The 23095-nt window shown below is 39.0% G+C and overlaps 1 protein-coding gene across 2 annotated transcripts in view; it reads right to left on the bottom strand.

Moving 5' to 3' along the window:
- LOC117207541 (lachesin-like) overlaps nt 1-23095 on the bottom strand; it is a 548209-nt gene that overhangs the window by 343252 nt on the left and 181862 nt on the right. Inside the window, exon 1 of one of the 2 annotated variants that reach the window (XM_033447850.1) lies at nt 6614-6763. The exons of the other annotated variant lie outside the window; for it this stretch is intronic. The gene's annotated coding sequence lies outside the window, so the exon portion shown is untranslated. Of the gene's footprint in view, nt 1-6613; nt 6764-23095 lie in introns of those variants that run through there. 2 annotated transcript variants of the gene reach the window in all.

Consider the following 23095-nt stretch of genomic DNA (forward strand, 5'->3'; position numbering starts at 1 on the left):
ACGAAATAAAGATCACACAACATTATGGGATCCATCCAATGTTTAATTAATTTTTTATCCTTTAGGAGTTTACTAGGTCCCTGCATAACAGAACTTTTATTTATATGTATAAGAAAGAACAATATGATTACAAATAATAAATGTCCTTGTACTTTTGCATATCAAATTACAATCGTACGCTTTAACTCATATTTGAAAGATTGTTCAAGCCTAAAGTTCGATTCACCTTTCTTTAATAAATCCCACTTTCATTCTGTAACGCTGTTAACTCTGAATCACGAAAATCATACCATTAAACATGATTGATCGTCATTAACGAAAGCTGATACAATGGAATCTTTAACTTGAATTTTGTATCTGGAAAACAAAGTTTCGCTGATCTAAAAAGACGACACCAACGAAGAGGAATCGCAACGAATTAGCAATAAGAAAACAAAAAAGACTATAAGATCAGGAGAAGCAAGGATAGAGGTATGCAGAAGGATACACGAGAATTACCGTGCTTCTGCAACAGCCAGCCGCGGAATGACGCGGACAGAGTGTAGCAATTTCGTGCAATACCGCTGGAATACCGGGCGTTTCGGGAATGCGGATCAGCATTTCCCTGGTCGCCCGCCTTGCTTAGCTACAACTCGGTCCCCTTTTAACAGAAGATGAAGAAGGAAGAAACACAGATGGAAAGAGACAAAAATGATAACAGAACATACAGTGCTGTGAATAATTAGAAAATCAAATACATTTCTTGCTTTATTTCTTCGATATATTCAAGAAAGCACTGACCATGCCTGGATATGCTAAGTGAAATCGTTTTTGTAAAGATCGGATTGAACGCTGTAGGATATCGGGAAATATTCTATGAATTATATGCTTTGGTAACTGAAGTACAGGACAAGAAGACAAATTTTGAACAAGACAACGGCCACTAAAAATATCTGGTTTCAAGATTTCGGAATAGAAATTTGTTACCATGGCAAGCATTGAATTCTGATCCGAACTCGATCGAGAACCTTCTAGGATTCTAGAGAGAGACAAGAGAATAAAATGCGCGTGGGCGGATATACGAAACGAAACATTAAATAAGTTGACAGATGTGTAAAATAAAGAAAAATCAAAATTAACATTGAATATTTTCTTCACAGCGAAAAGCTTTTTTTCAAGAGAAAATTAAATTTTTTTTAAACTTTAAGAGAAGAAAATCGTTGTTTGTGTTATCTTTAGTTTTGTGGCATATATAAAAGTATATATACATTACGCATATATATGTCGGAGATGAAATGAAAACCGGAGCCTTCCCTATGCAATTTTGAGGAGGCCTTTTAATGCTTTAGCCTAGATTTTATCATAACTGTAATTAAGTAATTGTCATCTGTAATTGTTTGACATTTGTGAAAAGCGAAAGTGGGTTCGAGGTGACAACTGGTCGCTGAACGTAGCCACGGTCACGGGATAAACGTTTTGCTTGATGAAGACAGAAATTGCCTAGTATCGGCAATAATTAAGACATCATCCAAATAAACGACAACATAAGAATAAGCAAGATCACCTAAGGCATTGAAAATGGCCCTCTGAAAAACAGACGGTGCATTCTTCAATTCAAACGGCATCGTCATGTATTCATATTGACCATCGGGAGTAACGAACGCGGTATATTCAGTCGAATTCGGGTGAATAGGAATTTGATGAAACCCGCTGGCCATATCCAGGCTTATAAAGTATTTCGCCCCTCTCAGTCTCGCGATCTGGTCAGCTATGAGAGGAAGAGGGTACCGATCCGCGACGGTGTTTTTATTTAATGCTCGGTAATCTACACATAATCTATCTGAACCGTTCTTTTTTTTAACAAGTAATATAGGGCTTGCGAATGGTGAATTACTCGGTCTTATGATTTTTGCTCGGATCAGTTCACCTACCCTCTCTCGAACTATTCCCCGCTCCTCCTCACTGAGTCTATAAGGACTTCGTTGCACAGTAACGTTGGGATCAATTAAACGAATTTCTAATTGACCCGTATTTACACGATTCCGCGGAAAACCCGTAATAAATGACTCTTTGTATTTCTCGAGAACAGAAATCAATCGATCTTTATCGTTACCAACTACATCAGTGTCGACCTCATTAATGTTGATCACATCTTCCGCGACTCTGCTACAAGCGTTAACTATTTTTGTCTTACAAATATCGACACTGTTTCCTGTAACATTCACGTCAAAACCTTGGCTCAAAATTTCACGACCAATCATGATATCGTATTTTAAGTAATTATCAGCAAGGGCATGAAAAGTTATGTCCAATGTAAACCCGTTAATACATACAGTGGATAAAATCTAAGATGTACTGTTAACACAAGTATTCCCTATGCCTCGCATTATTACTACATCAGTCGTTCGTTTGCCAGAAAATTTCGAAGCTACGGATTCTTTGATTAATGAGCATTCGGCTCCGGAATCGAAATAAAATGGGAACGACTCACCCAGATGACTTAATTTACCAGCTGGAGGCTCTACCACACAGGAGTCGACTCGACGTTCATTCTTGAAGCCGGATTTTCTGTTCTGCAGTTGTGGACAATCAGGTGCGATATGACCCTCCGCACGACACTTGAAGCAAACCACCTTGGACGATGAAGCTGGACGGTTTCTTTCCTGGTGTTGTGTATCCTTTGTATCCTTTGTATCCTTCCGCTGTTCACTACGCATCCTCTTGCGACACTCCGTTATTTTGTGTCCAAGAGTACCACAATAATGACTCTTCACCCGGTAATGCGATAACTTGCGTCGTTTAACTTCAGATTCTTCCGATGTATTTCCTAACAAAGTTGCCGGCAGATCGTTGTAAGGAAGAGCTCTCATTTCATCATAAAATTGTTCCTCCGCCTTGATATTATTTGCGAACGTTAATCGTTGAAAGCGTTGATCTTGTGAGCTTAGCATATAAACCCGTGCCTTCAGGGTCAAAACGTGGTAACGTTACATCCTTAGGTTCCGTACTCGGTCTTTGCTCCCTTGGCTGAGTTATCCGGTCCATGATTTTCATGAGTTGTTCCAAAGTGACACATGGGCTTGATCCCACTTCTGATGTCGGGTTATCATTAGGATTTAAGGCGCGTAACGATTCTTCGTTTGAATTAGCCATTGTTTTACAAAACAGAGAATATATTTACACGAATAAACAAGGTTTTACAAATATTATGAATAATGAATTTTGTAAATGATATGATTGATTAACAAATGATAAATTAAATTATTAATTAGATTAAAAAATAATAAGTTTTATCGAACAATAAAAGAAACGAATAATACATCTTACGATTTACTAATTTAACGAATAATGAAAATTAACGATTGATAAATTTACAAATATTGAATTTAATTTACGCTATAAACAATGATCCGGGGTTCAAACGAATATACGGTCAACGGGAAAACTTTAAACAATTTTTATAACACAAAAATACGTTTGCTGAATCACTCGGAAAAAAATTACTCGATGTATCACTTTCCAAGGCGACCACACGAATGCCTCTCTGATTAAAATCTTTTTCGTAATACGACTGCATTTGTTTGTTATATTCTCGCTGGAAACATCGAGAAGGTTCCAATCGTTGTTGCTAGGCAATATCTGTCAAAAGTTTGTTATATACTCCTTGGAAACATCGAGAAAGATCCAAACGCCGATACTAGGCAATTTCTGTCTTCATCAAGCAAAACGTTTATCCCGTGACCGTGGCTACGTTCAGCGACCAGTTGTCACCTCGAACCCACTTTCGCTTTTCACAAATGTCAAACAATTACAGATGACAATTACTTAATTACAGTTATGATAAAATCTAGGCTAAAGCATTAAAAGGCCTCCTCAAAATTGCATAGGGAAGACTCCGGTTTTCATTTCATCTCCGACATATACAATATCAGCATACCTGTATACAGATACAGTTTTATTATTATATGTGTAACTTGGTGAGTATATTTGTATGACAAAGTTAAAATTACTCGATAATTATTTGCTTCTCCATCATCCAACCCTAATACTAATAATTTCTAATAGAGATACATCTATGTATAATATGAATTTCTGTATTTCATATCCAAATTACATACCATGCCACGCCATGACGTGCATCTGCTTCTGCAATTATTATTCTATGTATATCTGGGAACCAATAATACAAAAACAATTGCAAAAATGTTACGTAATATTCGTTAAATTATTTATGGTTCTACATCCCTTTTATTGCCAAATCAAATTTTTGAATACATTGAACTACGTTAAATTATAACAAACTAACGTCCTCTTTATAATACCATCAACATTTCAAAATAAGAAGACGTCTCTTCGTCACCTTCATTATAATTTTCCTTTTTAACATCTTGGTGGTCACAAATAAACTAGTGTTTTTATGCGCGAACGACGTTGACTGGTAGCGGGTTAATTCGTATTTGCATATTTGCATATTTGCATTTGCACTTTCCTATCCAATCTTTAAATATCGGAAAGAATTTTGCATCGTGTTCGACAGTACTCTGTCGTATTATATAATCTACGATTCTATAGTAAACCGATATGCTTTATGGCCCGCGACTCGCACGTGAGATATGCTAAGTAAGCCGATACGCTTTGCGATCCGCTCTTTTATCCCGGCCGTACATCCTCCTTTGTCTTCTTATTTCGCGTTCATTTCTATTGTTCTATTTATTAGTATCGGCAAATCAATATCTACAGTGCTTCTGTCTCGTCTATTTCTTTTTCTTCTTACAAAATTAGACAAATTTCAAAACTGATGCGTCGCGACGACGAGGAATTTTTTAAAGAATTATATGCAGACAATTTGTCTATTTGTCCGAGTGGTTTTGAAATGTGTAGTGGTCGGCTGGAAAATGGAAATTTACCGGAAGATAGTTCAGAGTTGGATATTAGACCGCGACCAAGGAAATACAAAAACGTGTTAATATTTGATAGCGATAATGACTCCGACGAAGAATGAGATTTCCCCGACCTTGGAAGATTACGCAAATATTTCTGGTGTAAGTGTCGAATTCAGTGATCTACTATAAACGTAATTAGATTTTTCCACTTAAAGAAAATAGCCGGTGACCCGGAATAGTATTCGTTCGAAAGAGTCGATTTACAAAATGTTGGTATTTAATTATTATACTGGCACTACAATTATACATATATTAACATAATATATGGCATACAACTGCTAAACAATCTGTTTATATAGTTACAATATAATACGTTAAATCATAAGCTGCAATTTCATTGTTTCCACGGTAAGGAAATAAATGATTAGAAAATTTGCGGAAACTACAAAAAGGTAGGGTAGGTGTCGAACACCGCGTGCCACGGTAGTTCTATGCCGACATCCATCTTGCAGTGACAAAGCACTAATCTCTTGCTTTACTATATTCTTAAGTCATTACTCTCTTATCCTCTTATCCTTGCAAGTCCTCCTTCTGTGTTGTTTGATCTTTTTTCGCTGTCTATGCTATTAAGCCTGATTCCTTATAAAAATGTACGTATATATACGTATATTTATATATTTAACAATATCCATACTTATAATGCATGCGCAATGTATGTTTGTATTTTACAGGTTGCGATCAAATAACACGCACAAGCAAGCACGAAGCGATTCCTTATGAAAAATACAAAGAAAATATACAATAACATTTTTCTATACGACGCTTCGTTGTCGAGGAAATGGAGTTTTAAAATTTATCAAGTATATTTGAACATGGCTAATTACGGACTGAATAATCAACAGGACGTTTTACTCTACATGCGAAAATAAATCGAAAATGTAGAATAAAATTTTTCCACAAGACGCTCTGTTTCTGAGAAAAATACACTTGAAAATTTATCAGACACGTATATTAGGCCAATTCTTGACTGAACCTGTTAAGAGTTTTTTTTTTCTCGAAAATAAAGCCTTAAGCGGAAATTTTATTCGACATTTTAGAATTATTTCTGCGTGTACGATAATCTCCTGCTGATTGTCTACTCACAAATGTTGTCTACTTGGCAAATTTTCAAATTTGATTTTCTCGAAAACGAAACGTTATATGGAAAGATGTTATTGCATACTTTCTTCTTATTTTTTCGTAAGCGATCGCCTCATACCCGCTTGTATATGTGTGTATATATATATGTATATACGACGATAAAAAACAACTGGCCAACCTTGATATGGCATTCTATTGTTTCGGAAGAAGAAAAGGTCGCATAATAGTAAAAATAGGTCCGAAAATTTTCCTTTTTCGAGATATAGACACTCTGTCTACAACGCGTCGAAGAAATTGCAGAACTAAGCGCAAGAGAGCATTAAAAAGGCAAAACGTTTCTTGTGGAAGAATACGGCAAATATTACGCGAAAATCTGTTGTATCCTTATCACATCTAGCGAGTACAAGAACTTTTGCCACCGGTTTATCAATACCTTCTCTCGGACCAGGCAAAATTTTAAAATCCACATGCTGTTAATCAATCTCGAGGGCAGTATAAAGTATATTTAAAACATGATATACTTATAAAGGAAATCGACATAGTAAGACAGTTACAGGATAGTAGCCATTTTGAAATTTCTGTATGTATATATTGTATAATATGCGTGTTACCTGCGTATGTGCCCCATATCGATGATACCACGCTGTAACATGTTACCCACCGAATTATTCTTGAATAATTTATTCACAAAGTAGAAGAGCAACAACGACACCAAAAGTTGAACTTCTTTGGACGACGAGAAGGTTTCGAATTGTTTCCAACGTCCGAGGCAAGATTTACAAATGTTTATTCTTCACATCTCACGTCTCAGGACTTTTCTTTCCGAATGCCAAGTGATTGCAAAGAGATTCAACTAATCGTTTCTAATGACCAGACTGACTCGTGGTTTGAAGTTGAACGGTAAATGACTCGAACGAGACTGACGATACCATGTTAGACTTGACCGAGCGCCTATCGAGGTCCGAAAAGGGGGTTCCGAAATACGCAAGAAAATAACCAATCGGCACACTCGCTAGCAACGCGTCATTCTCTGTTTTTGTGTGCGCTCGAAGCGCGGAGAATCCTTTGTGGGCAGTGCGTGAACTTTGCTATTAACACTGAACGTATCGATACATGTACATATTCTTTTCTATTTTTTTTTCTAAAGAAATTGTGAATTTATTGCAAGAAATAATGCACAACATAACTTTCAGATAATAATAAAATAATCAATCATATATTTTCATTTGTATATGTAATATAAACAAGAGAAGATAGTCGAATCATCCTCATCTTCAATTTGCTCTCTTTCAGACTTTGAATTTCGTCCGTCTGAACACTCCTCACTTATATTTTGTATGTTTCTCACTGGACGTGTAGACATATTCAGGAATGAAACACAATACGAAACCAATGTACCGAATATTATGACATTCGCTCCTTGTCGTATTTGATTTCTCGTAGGCTTCGATCTGTACATTGCGATTAAACCTCGTTCTAGACGACCAAAGAAGTTAACGAAAAAGGAGAAAGAACAACAATTCGCGGAATTCAGAGAAATGTATTATCCTCCAAGTATCGTTTCTCTATCCATTATAAATATATCATTTTTAAATAAATTGGTTCGTTGACCAATATATATGACCTGAGATTATTGGAGACTTTCTTTGATAGTATCGAACGTTTCTAAAAAATTCACCATAAGCGAGAAAGGTCTATATCTCGGAAAAGTAGTTTTTTCAGACCTACGCTTATACGACCTTGTTTCGTTCTTAAGGACGGTAAAATATGATACCAAAATTTGACCACCTATGTTCTTATCGCTATACTGTATATATATTATATAGGGTGGTTGGTAACTGATGGTACAAGCGGAAAGGGGGTGATTCTACGCGAAAAAAGAAGTCGAAAATATGGAATAAAAATTTTTTTTTTTGTTTTTTCATTTTTCTACAGATCTACAGCGAGATCCGTTATAACGAGACGTGATAAAGTGCACGCGTACCGAGCGAAAATTCAAAGTCGATTTTCTCGAAAACAAAGCCTCAAACGAAAAATTTTTATTCTATATTTTCGACTTCTTTTTTCACGTAGAATCACCCCCTTTCCGCTTGTACCATCAGTTACCAACCACCCTGTATATACTGTACAAAAGATGTACAGCGCGGAGGATGCCCTAATGTGGTAGTAACAATATTTCGTGGGTGAAAAGATTTCAAAGATTTTAAAGTCGTTTGCATTTTTGCTAATTACTTGCCCTACTTTTTTATGTCTAGTATATCAGAGCGTGTTGGGACGATTTCAACGACACCTAATACAAGGTCGTTCGAGGGTAAATAAAAATGTAGGCAACAAATTTTACGTCGTAATAAACATCCGAAATAGAAGAAATAGGTTTCTGTTTATATCGATGGAACATTGGAATCGGCAGGTCACCGAAGTCTGTATATTTTTATCACCTTGGATTGCTTGTAGCGCGTGTTGGTAGGAGACATAGTAGAAAATGTAAATAACGATTGACATTGCTAAAACATTTTACTATGAAAGTGAAATTTTCATTTACTGAGCAAGTATGTAGATATGCTGCATGTGTATGGAAAGACTCAGCAGAATCTAGTAACGTCACAAGCACTGTATGCTGAACCCTATCCAGATTGCACCCACCCTTCATGTTGTATGTGTCAGCGGATATGTAAAAAATTAAGAAACACTGAAAGCTTAAATACACGAAATCCTAGACGTCGTGCCGCACAGTGCTCGATGTTTATAAAATTAGAACAAAAATGAGAAAGAAAATTACTTTTTAAATTGAACATTGTTGTGTAATTCGATTCGTTGACGTCTAATGCGTTCGAATGATAAGTTTTCTCCATTTGATCTTATTTAAATTTTAATAATCATTCTTCTCTTCCGCCAAAATGATCATGTTCCAAGTTGTTTGAAATACTAAAAATGTCACATTAAAATAATCGACTAATTATTTAGATAACAGGTACAATTTGTGATACTTCGAATGTTGGTACGTAACTTTTTTGGAATATGTTAAAAAGAATCTTTTCTTGCTGCGTGTAATATAATATACATTTCTGCAATTATAGAATCTAAAAGTAGCTGCGACTTCTCGCGATTTGCTCAGTTTTATGGACCGAAAGTCATAAAGACTCTTGAGTCACAAGACAGTGATAGTGTCAAGTGGTCATAAGACAGAGCAAAATTATATGTAAAACATTTTGCGTGGTATTTCATGCCTGAACGTAAACTATTAGTCCATGGTGGCGAAATTATAAGATCGTTCTTAGTTACTAGTGGACAACTTTCCAGACAAGTCCTGGATGCAACGCGTAAGGATATTGAAAGCTTTCGAGAAAAATTTTTATCTGTTTGATTATCATGTGGGTGGCTACCCCCAATGGGGTACCATCTTCGTGTTTGTTAAGATATGTCCTTTGTGAGATCTGTTGGGTGATTCCTTTTTAGTCTTCTTTCTGTGCTTGATGTGTTGACCGTTTCCGCTGCCAGCTGGTTCGGGTGCGTTGCTATTCCTTCTCCGTGCCTTCTTGCACCTTTGTTGATCTCCTCCTTGGCCGTTGGTATTCCCAGGTCTTTCCGAATGTCCTCGTTTCTAAACTACCATGGCGCGTTTACTATTGTTCTGAGTATTTTAGATTGCATTGCCTCTATTTTGGTTATATGGCTCATTGCTGCTGTTCCCCATAGTGCTATTCCGTACGTCCAGATTAGTTTTATGACGATTTTATATATTTTTAGTTTGTTTTCTATGCTTAGTTTGGATTTTCGACTTGTTAACCAATACATTTGTCTCCTTGCTAATTGTATTTTGTCTATTATAGATTTAGTATGCTGTTTCCATGTGAATCGTGTATCTAAGTGGAATCCTAGGTATTTGACTTGTCTTGTTTGTATTATGTGCGTGCCGTTCAGTATAATGTTTGGAGGTATCTGTTTTCGCAGTGTGAATGTAATGTGGTTGCATTTATCGGGATTTGCTTTAATTTGTTTAACTTGTAGCCACTTTTCTATTTTTGTGATTTGTTCTTGTAGTGATGTGACTGCTGTTGCAGGGTGAGATACTCAAAGTGATCAGAGTTATTGTCAAACACTGTATATACTGTATATACAGGGCTACCCACTTAACTCGGAACCAGCGCTAGCGGGAACATTGAGAATAGCAACAGCGTAACATGTATTCTTACCACTACAACATGTCGCGCGCCATATATGAGCCGTTGCCAGAGCTATAATCATTATATGATGATCGAGAACAGCGATAGCGGCTTGGCTGTCAAAAATTTTAAATTTGACGTCACAATAGCATAATAATAATATGTTCTCTATGCGATAAGAAGAATCGAACCTTACGGTTTTGCTCTGATTTCGAGTCCGCATCGTTTAACCGACACAGAATTGACAGAGATTGTTTTCACCATGACTCAGCGACGCTAGACTTTATCGACAACAACTTTGATCGACAACAACAACCGATAATATTTACACAGGGACTACCGGGCATAGCCTTACTGACGAGTCCACCGGTAGTCCTAGGACGAAACGCATAACTCTCTTTTTATCCGCCACAGAGATATCAGATTAAAGTTGTGATCTAATTTTTCCAAGTCGAGATCATGCTAATTTAAAAAGTATACATAATAATATGCATATCTAAATATACAGAATCGTTATGATAACCGACGGTTAACTAAACTATCGGTCAAGAATCTATTTTATGAAATTTTAATTATTTTGCCTTCGACAGTTAATCAGTTAGCTAATCGATCTAACCGTCAGCTAATCGATTAAGTTAGCACACTGCAATTGATTCCAGTTTAATCCTATCGATACGTTTGAAACTTGACGCTTTTTCTCATTAAAATTATGTAATGACCCAGTTATTGACCTTTACGTCTCAATTCATGCAAAATACATCGTGTCATAAGTAGATCCTATTTTTGAGAAACAATTTTGTTTCGACCAGGTATCAGCTTCCTGTTTTTAGATTACTATATTATTATCCTTGCACTATTATCCTAACATTTAAAGTGAAACGTAAAGTACGATAAATTCCTCTTACGTCAATACTGTTTCGCCGGGAGGAACAAAAATTCTGAAAATTTTCGTAGGTCGTTTTATGACACGTACGTTCAAACACAAGATGTTACCTTTCACGCCAAAATCTTGCCATTCCGAATGATTTCTTTCAACAATCGAACAGTTATCTGCAATATCATTTTGAGATATTCAAAATTAGAATTTCTTTTCGTTTATAGAATCGCGATATTTATGAGAATGCTATAAAACCGATGCTACACAAACTTCATTTTTAATATAGAATAAAATGACACCGAAAAGAAGGATTATTTTATTTCCATTAAAAGCGGACAATGCTTTAAAAAAGTGATAGTGGATGCTCTTTTTCCAAATATCGGGTTTCCCCATTGCATTATAATGATTACAGCAATGAAAGTAATTATGTACGGTTACTCTCATTAATATTCCGTCACACTTTAAAACAGAATAACTTTTTTAAAATTAGACCAAACGATTCAAGCTTTTTTTTTGTTAAAATAGTAAAAGTCGCTTTTTATAATTTTTTTTATCCGAACCTGTAATGAAAATTTCGCGTTTCTCGAGAAATGTCCTTTTTTCGTTTACCTTTTTTATATCTAACAAGGGAAGTTCGACGACTCAAAAATTAAAAAAAAATTTGGAACTTTGCACAGACGTAGTTCATGCAATGTTAATAACGGAACAATGTTTTTCCAGGTGAAGGACTATCCTAGGGGTTAAACCACTTGCCGAAAGAAATCTTTACTTTTCATATCACCGTGAATATTTCAGAAAGTATATAAGATAGCGGAGAAAAGTTAAATTAAAAGTTATAACGTTTTTTATAGTCTACGTTCTAGATATGAAAAATTAAAAAGAAATTTCTAAAGTTTTACATTTTGCTGTCGCACGCATAAATGGTGTTTGAAGAACTCTTTACAAATATATAACTGAGTTGGGGCTCAAAAATTGTTAGTCGCATAAATATTCGTGCCTTAAACGCCTTCTTCGCGAAATATCTCGAGAAACGTTGGTAATCCGAAAAGCTCCTCAATTGTAGTACTGCTCTTTTATTTTCTATGGTCACCGTGTTGTCAATAGTAGGGCGTGCCGTAAACGCGATCACTTCCCAGGGGTCATTAGCGACACGTAACGGTCCAATCGGTCAAGAACGACCCGGAGGAATTTCTGCTACCATTAGCTAATCGTTTCGAGGCCTGGGATTCATCTAGAGATCGTACTCGATCTTCCGCCAAAGGCGCTCTTGGGATACGTAGGAGGCTATGAGTAATATCGTTACTATTATTCATGGACACAAACCAATGATATATCTTATCATCAAATATATTATATATACTATTATATAATTATATATTACAGTATATTATATATTATAATATACTTATATTATATATTATATATATGAAATTGAAGCTTGCGCTTAAAACAAATTGGAGAATCGGCACGAAAATCGAAAATATCGTCATAAGAATTGCCTAGCTTCATAATTCTACCCATGAAATGTCGCTGGCTGTTACGCCGCGCGACTCTCTGCCTGGCCCAGGTCACACACCGCGGGCCAGACGGACACCAGATGTCCGCTCTTCCGTACGGCGTACCCTCAATAGCCTAAGTACCCGTCATAAACCCGAGTAATTTGCTCGTTAAGGTCCTTCAGACCCAACAAATGTCCTTTTCTAAATCAGTTTCTAAAGACTATTGTTTACTACGGCTTGGCAAGGGAAAGTTGGGTTTTTCCACGTACGATGCTTCCTAATAACAACTTTCTATCAAGGGCAGCTAAGACCCTTCCTAATCCACCAACCTTCGTTTAACCAATTAAAAACGAAGCCTATTCCCTCACTCTCCTAAATAACATCGGCTCCAACAAATCCGATGGTCCCGTGCGCTGGAGGGACCGATCCTTAGCCTTCCACCGAGACAGCATCGTCTCCTAACGGCACTGATTTCACATCCTTCGAACGGTCAACATCCTTCGAGCGGGTATACACTCCCGCAGATCAGTCAGCAGTCGGTCAGTGAATCAGTCAGGCAGCCAGTCACTCAGTCAGCAACCTCGGGAAGTCTCAGTTCGCAGCAACGATTCGCGCTTACGCTCTCGCCCTCTCATCCCCTGATCTTACGTTCTAACCGAGTCCAACCGTATCCCGGTTGCTGTTAATTCACCACGCAGTGTATATACAGTATCTCAATAAAACACAACTGAAAACCCGTTCCAGCAGTGTGCACTTCAATGAACCACCTCTATTAGCCTAAACGCAATAGGGGATCGATCATCTCGCGGCGTCGATTGAACAATCGTAACAGGAATTTACGACTCCTGTTGATGCGCTTCTACACGATCGTGTCTCCCCGCGAGTGAAAGAACATTTTGGTCCTTCGAGCCGGATACGTGTCAGTGAAAGAGTGCACCCCAGTTACCACGCAACAACAAGGTAAGCTCGCTCAAATTGTCGAAATCCCTCATGGCTCCCTCTCAGGAAGAACGCGTCCGGCAATTGCTGCGGAAACGCGAAGGATTCAGACAAGAATTAGAAGCGTTTCGCACATTGCTCAACAATCACGAGGAAGGGACACCCGTGCATGCTATTCAGCGTAATTTGCAAGACTTAGAGGGAGAGTTTGCATCGTTCAAAAAGAGCCAATGCGAATTAGACGACAGAGACGAGGGTCAAACACTGAAGGACCGGGTTGACCTACAACAGAAGTTCTACACCATCGCCGGACAGGCGTCCGCCATCCTTGAGGAGGCAAACAAGCAAGCAGAACCAACCACCACAAATCTTGCAACAAAGCCATCGGACATGTCATGGCCGGAACCCGTCGATTTGCCTAGAATTCAGCTACCCACTTTTTCTGGAGCCTACGAAGATTGGCCGGGGTTCGCGGATCAATTTCGCTCCACGGTCCACGATAACCCCCGCATAGACGACTGCAAGCGACTGATGTATCTCCGTTCTTGCCTAAAGCATGGGGCAGCTCTAGCGATCGCGTCATTAAGCAATGCGGCGGCTAACTACGCAGTCGCCTGGGAAATATTAGAACGACGGTATAACAGACCAGCCAAAATTGTCGAGAGACACTTGCAGGAGATATTTGACGCAGCCTCCTCATCACGGATAGCACATCGCGATTTGCAGTCCTACACGACCAAGTTGGAAGCTCATTACAAAGCCTTGGCCGCCATCGGACAACCAACCGCAGATGCCCTGCTTTTGCACCTATGTACCGCCAACCTTGATCGGGAAACCGATTCAATATGGAAGGAAAAGATCAGGTCCACACCATTCCCCACGTTCCCGGACTTCTTGCAATTCTTGAACGATCGCTGTCAGGTCATAGAACCTGCAAGAACGACACGCCCACCACAAGGGCAGGCATTTGTCACGTCACGATCACCGCCACTCTGTCCAATCTGCCATGGACCACACAAAATCTGGCGCTGCAACATCTTTAGGACGAAGACGATCGACGAACGGATTCTAGCCGCCGAGGAAATCTCAGCGTGTACGAATTGCCTGCTACCAGGACACAAATTGCAACACTGCACCTCTGGCTCTTGCCGCATATGTGATCAACGCCATCACACGCTCCTACATCGATCAGACGCGCCAATGAGCAATCAGACGCCTCCCACCACGCCCCCACGCACAAGGAAAGCTCCGTCATACCATCCAAACAACCCATCAACCGGCCCCGATCTGCGCCTGCAAAAAGCGCGATTCGGGTGGGTCATCGGGGGGAGCCCACCTTCCCCAGGACCTGCCAGGGTCTTCCATGCCTCCACAACGGAACTAGAGACGGACCTCACCCGCTTTTGGGAACTCGACGAGGGACCTCAGATAAAACACTTATCGGAGGCGGATCGACGATGTGAGGAGCATTTTCAAAATCACGTCCAACGCACCAGCGATGGGCGATACATCGTCGCACTCCCCTTTAACGACAAAATCTCGTCACTCGGATCATCCATGGCAATGGCGATGAAACGACTCGCCTCTCTCCAGCAGCAAGTCAGACGAAATCAACAGTTCGAAACAGCGTATCGGGCGGTCATTCAGGAGTATCTGGACTTGGGCCACATGACCAAGGTTGCATCACGCCACGAACCGGAGAACGAGCTAGTTCAAATCAAAAATCGTCTGGAAACATATGAGACGGAGCTCCGCGCCATCCAAAACGAGATTGTAAGCATAGATGAGGAAGAGATCGAGCGCGGCCTCGAGATAGCCGACGAGTACGAGAAATCAGAACTCCGAGTAATCACTCAACTGAGCAACCTACGACTAACTACGACGTCACAATCGACAAACGACGGATCAGCTGCCGATCGCGAGTCTGCTTCGCTTAAATTACCGGAGAATCATTTTCCTGGACATAATGCGAAGACGCCACCTTCGCCATTGCCACGAGGGCCTACGGATAAGGGAAGTAACAAGGACTTAAACAAAACACGCAACGCTATTCAAACTCCGCGGACGGAGAAGATCGCATCGACTCGAACGCCGACCTCGCCGCGAGTCACGCGCAATTCATTGCACAATACTAGCAGCGTGTCACCTAAACGCGACTTGACAACAATCACGCTAGCATCGTCGCTACATGAACAATCTGATTCAACGCTGCCAAACGCCTTAAATCAGAAAACGCTTCCCATGCGGACCTCATCGCGTGACACTCACAACGTGTCATCCACCCGAGACCCAACGACAACCTCGCTCACATCATCAGCATCGCAACAATCTGATTCCACGCCATCAGACGCCTTGAATCAGACAGCCGCTCAAGAGTCTCTGGATCAACAGACGGATGAAGCCTTACCAGCCGACATGCCGTCTCCTACTACATTATCGCCGAAATGGAGCACACCGACGAATGGGCTGAAACAAAACACCATACTCGTCGATGTCAGTGCAGCCTACAAGGTGGACCACTTGCTCTCAACGCAACAACCCTTGGGCCTGGCCATCCATTTTCCCTGGCAGCTACGGCACCTACGGACGGCAACGACTCATACGGAGCCGAGCCTCTTGGACCGAGATGCAAAATCTTCCCACTCCAGATCCAAACCTAACCAAACGGAAGGTAAGATGTCTCTAATTCTGTCTTTCGCAGAAAACTGGACCACGCCGGTCCAACCATCAATCATCATCAAGAAGGCGCGATACGAATGGGTCAGCGGGGGGAGCCCTGTCCCCCAATCCACCGAAGACCTCCTTCACGTCTTCATTGTGCAACCACACACGCATTTCACGTGCCTTTGTGGAATCGGCGAGCTGTACAACGACACCTCCTGGGACGAGGTGTCTCACGATACTTCATGGGCCGAGCTGTTTCACGACACTTCCTGGTTCGCGAACCGCAATAGAAAATCGCCAGGCAATGCAGATGACCACGGCGATCCAGAACGCAAGGAAGACAACATCCTCAACGCACCGGACTTTCGACCGTATCTTCGAAGTCACCCTGGCGACAACGGCCTCATCCAGACTACCACAAGTCATACGGCAACGAGCATCTTGGAACGACGTGCCACGCAGCGCGTCCCACCAACGAGCCAACCCGATCACGCAGAATAAGGACAATCAGCAATCAACAAGGAGTCGGGCGGCTGCTCCAATTAACTCCACCTTTAATGAAATTTTGATCGGTACCCTCTCAACGGGGGGAGGATGTTACGCCGCGCGACTCTCTGCCTGGCCCAGGTCACACACCGCGGGCCAGACGGACACCAGATGTCCGCTCTTCCGTACGGCGTACCCTCAATAGCCTAAGTACCCGTCATAAACCCGAGTAATTTGCTCGTTAAGGTCCTTCAGACCCAACAAATGTCCTTTTCTAAATCAGTTTCTAAAGACTATTGTTTACTACGGCTTGGCAAGGGAAAGTTGGGTTTTTCCACGTACGATGCTTCCTAATAACAACTTTCTATCAAGGGCAGCTAAGACCCTTCCTAATCCACCAACCTTCGTTTAACCAATTAAAAACGAAGCCTATTCCCTCACTCTCCTAAATAACATCGGCTCCAACAAATCCGATGGTCCCGTGCGCTGGAGGGACCGATCCTTAGCCTTCCACCGAGACAGCATCGTCTCCTAACGGCACTGATTTCACATCCTTCGAACGGTCAACATCCTTCGAGCGGGTATACACTCCCGCAGATCAGTCAGCAGTCGGTCAGTGAATCAGTCAGGCAGCCAGTCACTCAGTCAGCAACCTCGGGAAGTCTCAGTTCGCAGCAACGATTCGCGCTTACGCTCTCGCCCTCTCATCCCCTGATCTTACGTTCTAACCGAGTCCAACCGTACCCCGGTTTCTGTTAATTCACCACGCAGTGTATATACAGTATCTCAATAAAACACAACTGAAAACCCGTTCCAGCAGTGTGCACTTCAATGAACCACCTCTATTAGCCTAAACGCAATAGGGGATCGATCATCTCGCGGCGTCGATTGAACAATCGTAACAGGAATTTACGACTCCTGTTGATGCGCTTCTACACGATCGTGTCTCCCCGCGAGTGAAAGAACACTGGCCATGGTTCATTTTAAAAAGTAAGGTATCAAATAAATATCTCTTTCTGATACGCTTTGGTGCTGCACAAAATCCAATTTGACTGAGAAAATTGACAATAATCTTGTAAAAGTAAGATAAACTGAATAATTTCCCCAATGTTTTCGTACCAAGTCGTTCAGAAATCGAATGGTAATTGTGATCATGACGTGACATACTCGGGTCCAGCTTATTACCTGCGAATGTTAGAAATTTGCGTTACACATTTGCTAGTAACTATTAATATGATGCGTAAATTGTTTTTGTTAAGGTTTTTATATATCTCGGAATAGAGAGAGCAAACGAGTTAATGAATTTATTATAGAAATTCTTTATTCAGAAATGTTAGAAATTAGGATTTCCAATGGTTTCCATTCTATACGATAATATATCGATAGATGGATTTATTACAGTAGGTTAAACAGAAAATGATAATTATTTAACGTGAACTTAATGCAGCAGTGTGATATGACAACTTTCGATTAACGACTCTTCACTCTTGGCTCTTCGGTGGTTAACTGAACATCAACTGCTGCGGTGCCGAAATATATTAATGGCCGTGAGGCCTATTGAAGTTTTCCGACCCTTTCGGCTTGTCAGCATTTGCGCTTTATCGTCGACATTGTCTGTATGTTGGCGATCTTTCCGCGGTACTATAACAGAGTCCAAAGAAGCCGCTTTAAAGAGAATCCTTGTGCTAAAAACTAAACACTAGAGAAGATGTAGAGTTTTCCTAGAAGTGAGACCCACTTCAACAGTTTTAATAGTTTTAATAGTTGGAAACATTCTTTGAATACCGTTTAAACAAATTAAGAGATTTCAAAACTTTGTTAGTAATAAATTGATAATGATTAGTAAAGTCAAATTTAATTTCACAGCTAACGAATTTCATCAACGAGCAACAAGCCACTGGACCCTAGTTCGTGTGAGCTTAAAATATGATTTGGTCTGGCAGTAAATCTCATTGCAAAGCATTTACTTAAATTCAGCTCAAGTGTATTCGCTGCAGGCCGATATTAATATACGACGTGTCTAATGGAAATGCTCAATATCTAATGCTGATTGGATTTTTCTCGCGTTCGATGAAAAGCAATGCATGCACATTTTTCAGACCACCTACACTTACACCTTGTTGGACGCTCTCTTTGAGCATTGCAACGATCGGTCGTCAAGAGTCGTACGATGTCTCCAATCGTAAACATCCTCTCATCGGTTGTAAAGAATCAGGATCGTACGAATCGTCTCAACAGTCGCAGACAATACGCATCCTGCCATTCGGAGAGGTTTCCCACGTTAGCCGTTTGATAGTCCAGCAATCGAGACGCCACTACAAAGTGCAGATCGCCATCGCAGCAGACAAAAATATGATGTTTAAAAAATCTTTTAAAATGTTTTTTAAACAGCAGATCTTATAAAACATACATTGAGATTGCTAATGACGAAGACAACACAAACCATTAAAATAGAATGACAATCTATCGTAGTTAGGGAAGAGGTGTTACGAAAGGGATAAATTTTCAATGGGATAAATCACACTGCCAAAATTCTAAACGGTCTCACTCGCAACAGAATAGAAATCCGCGGCTGATCTTTTCCCATCAAGAGGAAAATTTTCTTTTTATCATTGATTCAATGATCATTCGTCGTATCATTAAAAATGCCTATATTCAACTGAGACGACAATATTTAACAGAATTATTTTATAATATGCTCGTTTATAGTCTTGAATCGGAGAAAATGACAAGTTTTAAATGTCACCGTAGAAAATTATTTTATTACTTACTTTGGCATTATAATTCTAATACGTGATAAGTCCATTTTCATTAACGTGTCCTGTCATGACGTATAATGTCTCATTCAAATCCAGCCACCCGTAAAAGGGACATTTTGTTATTCAGAAATTATTTAAAAATCTAACATTTCGTTATTTTCTCTTATCATTGATAAGTTTGTAATCTATTTTTATTCCAGACTAGTCAGCATATTTTCTATTAATGAATTTACGTTTTAAATATCTATAACGATATTATGAGAAATGGACGTTAGAAAAAATTGCTCGCTTCTTCTAGAGCATCTGCGCCCTATTTGTCAAGTACGTTGCGTGACTGTGCTGTGTATCGTCTGGATGGACCACGTCGGGAATATTTAATGCATTTAAATACGAGGCGATATCTAGGGGAACCTTACAGTATAAATTTCGCAGATGTTGCTCGTTTTGTACAGTAGTGTTTCGTTTCAAGATTAAGTATATAGTTAGGTATACAAGCTGTTCGTGTCACGCTCAGTCGTGTTCAAAGTACTCACCATTTTTCTGGCATTATCAATAATCTAATAAAAGGATGTTTGAGATGAAAATTAATCAGCCTCGACTTGGCTACAAACAGCAATAAAGATCTTCCTCGTAAATTTAAAGAGTCAATAAATAAAGAGTCAAAGTCACGCTGGTTTTCGAAAATGGCGTTATGTGCTTTTTATTTGATGGGGTTATAGCTGACGCCAAGTTATGTCTCAATGATTAGAAAAGTTACCGTGGAAAATCATTTTATTTGAACCGAATTACATATTCATGAGTACTGTTCAACTAATAAGTTCATTAAACGAATAGCAAACAAATTCAACGATAATTATACAATACTTTAGACAATATTTACTATTTTCAGTAGATCGGTGGTGAATGCTCAGGAGTGAAATCTAAACAAACAATTCCAGTGTGAACGCAAGATGTAACATAATTTACGATAGATTTCATTTATTTCGTTTATGTGTAATAAATTTATCAGTTGGACTTATTAATTCGATTCAAGTAAAATAATTTTCCATATTAACATCTCTAATTCTTGAGCCTAGATCACAGTGTAACAGGTAGAATTCGTCTTAGCATCAGCTAGAACCTTATCAAGCTAAAAATACACAGTGGAGAAATCGAGGTGACCCTGCATTTTCATTGAGAAAGCAAACATTTGAGAAATTTTTTGTAGCTGTTTGTATTCGGAGCTAATTAATTTTTGTATTAAACATCTTTTTGTTAGATTATCGGAAATCCCACAAAAATGCTGAGTACTCTTAGATTGGACACCCTGTATAATTAAGCGTCCAAGTGCAAGCTGTTTTGTTGATTATCGGAAGGTGACTCGATCTTTGAATCGAAGAAAAAAGAAATATTTGGCCACAGATTGCGTAAAAGATTAATTGACGATTGCCCTCTTTTTCCTTTCTCTTTTTATACCCTTTTTATATCCTTTGTAAATGTTCCTTATCGTTTAGTACAATCAATCACATTTTTTCAATTGGATTTTATCGAACCTGTTGATTTCCATATATTTATCCACAATCGCTAGATTGGATCAGCCTTCTGTATGTTTACGCGTATTATTGACGCAGCGTGAGCAAATTAGTCGGGTGCTTTCGTCTAAGTCTTTTGGGGATGTCTGAGTAGCAGCTTTTAGTTAATGAGTTCGTATAATTCTTTATTCCGTTTAGGTGAACATTGGCATGGTCTGTAATTTCCTCTGAAACTGTCGGTATTTCGAATGTTTTTCACGTGTCACCGTTTCTCACGAACTATGACGCGTTTAGAATTGATCTCAAAATGACAGATTGGAGAATTTCAATTCTTTTGACATCCGATTTGGCAGACAATTTGTTGTTTTTGCTTAGTTTCGAACGTCTGGCTGCGAGCCAGTGTGTAGATTTTCTCGTAATTTTTATTTCCTTGATTATTTACTTTTTCCTGAATATATTTTTTCCAATTTAACTAATTACCTAGATGAAGTTCGAGACATTTAACGGTGCTTGATCATGGGATTTTTGATTATGGAAGCTCACTCTGAAAGTTTGTCTTCTATTGAGAACGAGAATGATATGCGAACATTTGTTCGAATGGAAATTATTTTAATTTTGTTGGACTCCGCCCAGCTTTGTATCTTGTAAGTAAATGATCTTGCAGATTTATCGCTGCAGTGCCCCTTAATCCTTCGATTCACAGCTCCGTCAGACCAGTATTGTTTGATTTCAATATTATTCGAGTTAGAGAAGATGCAATTTAGAACGCTAATATACAACGAACAGATGAAAAATAGCCTCTTTTGAAATATAATTAATTTAGTTAACTAATGTTTATAGAAAAGGAGAATCATAGTACGGTAAAAATGTGATTTTCTCGCTAATAACAAGGACGAATACGTATGCATATCATATGCCTATATAGCATATGAAATACCTTGATGAAGTACATTTTTCATACTTAAAGAAACAGAATCGTTACTCTTACTTAACAAGACATTGCAATTTAATGTAGAACGTATATTCAACCTACTTGTACCAATTTAATTTTTATCCCTCGTCTGCTTTATGTCTACTGACGCGATCTGCATATTTAGTCGCTTAAGTCCATTTTCAGGTTTTTATGTTTTAAAAAATTCTCCAAAATTCTCCAACTCTTATAAGTTTCTAAAATATCATCCGATAGTTTTATTGGCTTAATTTCGTTAAACAAAGCAAGATTTAAACAACAGCAAAATGAAGGAGAATGAATGGAGAAAATGAAAAATTACTTAAAATTACTGGTCGGCAATGACCCACTATGCAGATGAAGGATTAAGTGCTTTTTAAGTGCGTATTCGCTTTTAATACTAATATAAAAATAATAAAAGAGAAACGTTATTTATTCCTAAGCGAAAAATGTAGTAAGAGAATAATTTTCTCGCGGTTGAAAATTTCAAGTCCATTGATATTTTCTCTATAACATTTTTATTATCACGACGGTGTATCTGAAGTTTTGACCAATCCAATGATTTTTATTGTTAGAAATATCTTGAATACGGAGAATTAAGAAATGTATAGTGAAGGATGTAAATAATGAGAATTAATTATGGCGGAGGAATCAATATGAATATTCAAAATGTCGCGCAACGACTACTAAACTATTTAATTGACACTAGTCTTACCAGGCCTAGTCAAATGACTGGTTTAAAGATCTAATTTAAAATTGTACATTTATCGTTATTTCTTTTGTTCATCCAGCTTTACATGAATTCTTATATTCTCCGATTAATTGATTTCTCAACTTTTAAAATCAGTTATTTGACCGGGCCTGGTGAGATTAGTGTCAAAAGCCAGCCTGAAATTTTCTTCAATTTCTGATCTTCGGCTGATTTTTAATATTTTGCTTTCGAATTTTCACCGGCAATTAGATTTGAGAAACGAAATGCAATGTAAGACCTGCCAACGTTTAGGCCACGTTGCTTCTAACTGCAAGAGACTGCCGCAGCGTTAAATTCAACGATAAATTACGATCCAGATGAACGTATTGACCTAGATTCTTGTACCGAAGAAAGCGAGGATAACACAAATCAACCTTGTTGCGTTTCGTGTAAAAGTTTTGGTCATCCTGCTCACATCAAGATTGCTCTCTCAACGCTTATTGTCAGTGTTAAAAAGGCAATGGCAAAAGAGAATTTGGAATATTTACGAAGAGC

This window comes from Bombus bifarius, unplaced genomic scaffold (assembly GCF_011952205.1).
Source record: "Bombus bifarius isolate JDL3187 unplaced genomic scaffold, Bbif_JDL3187 scf7180000008037, whole genome shotgun sequence".
In the NCBI taxonomy this organism is placed as follows: Eukaryota; Metazoa; Arthropoda; class Insecta; order Hymenoptera; family Apidae; genus Bombus; species Bombus bifarius.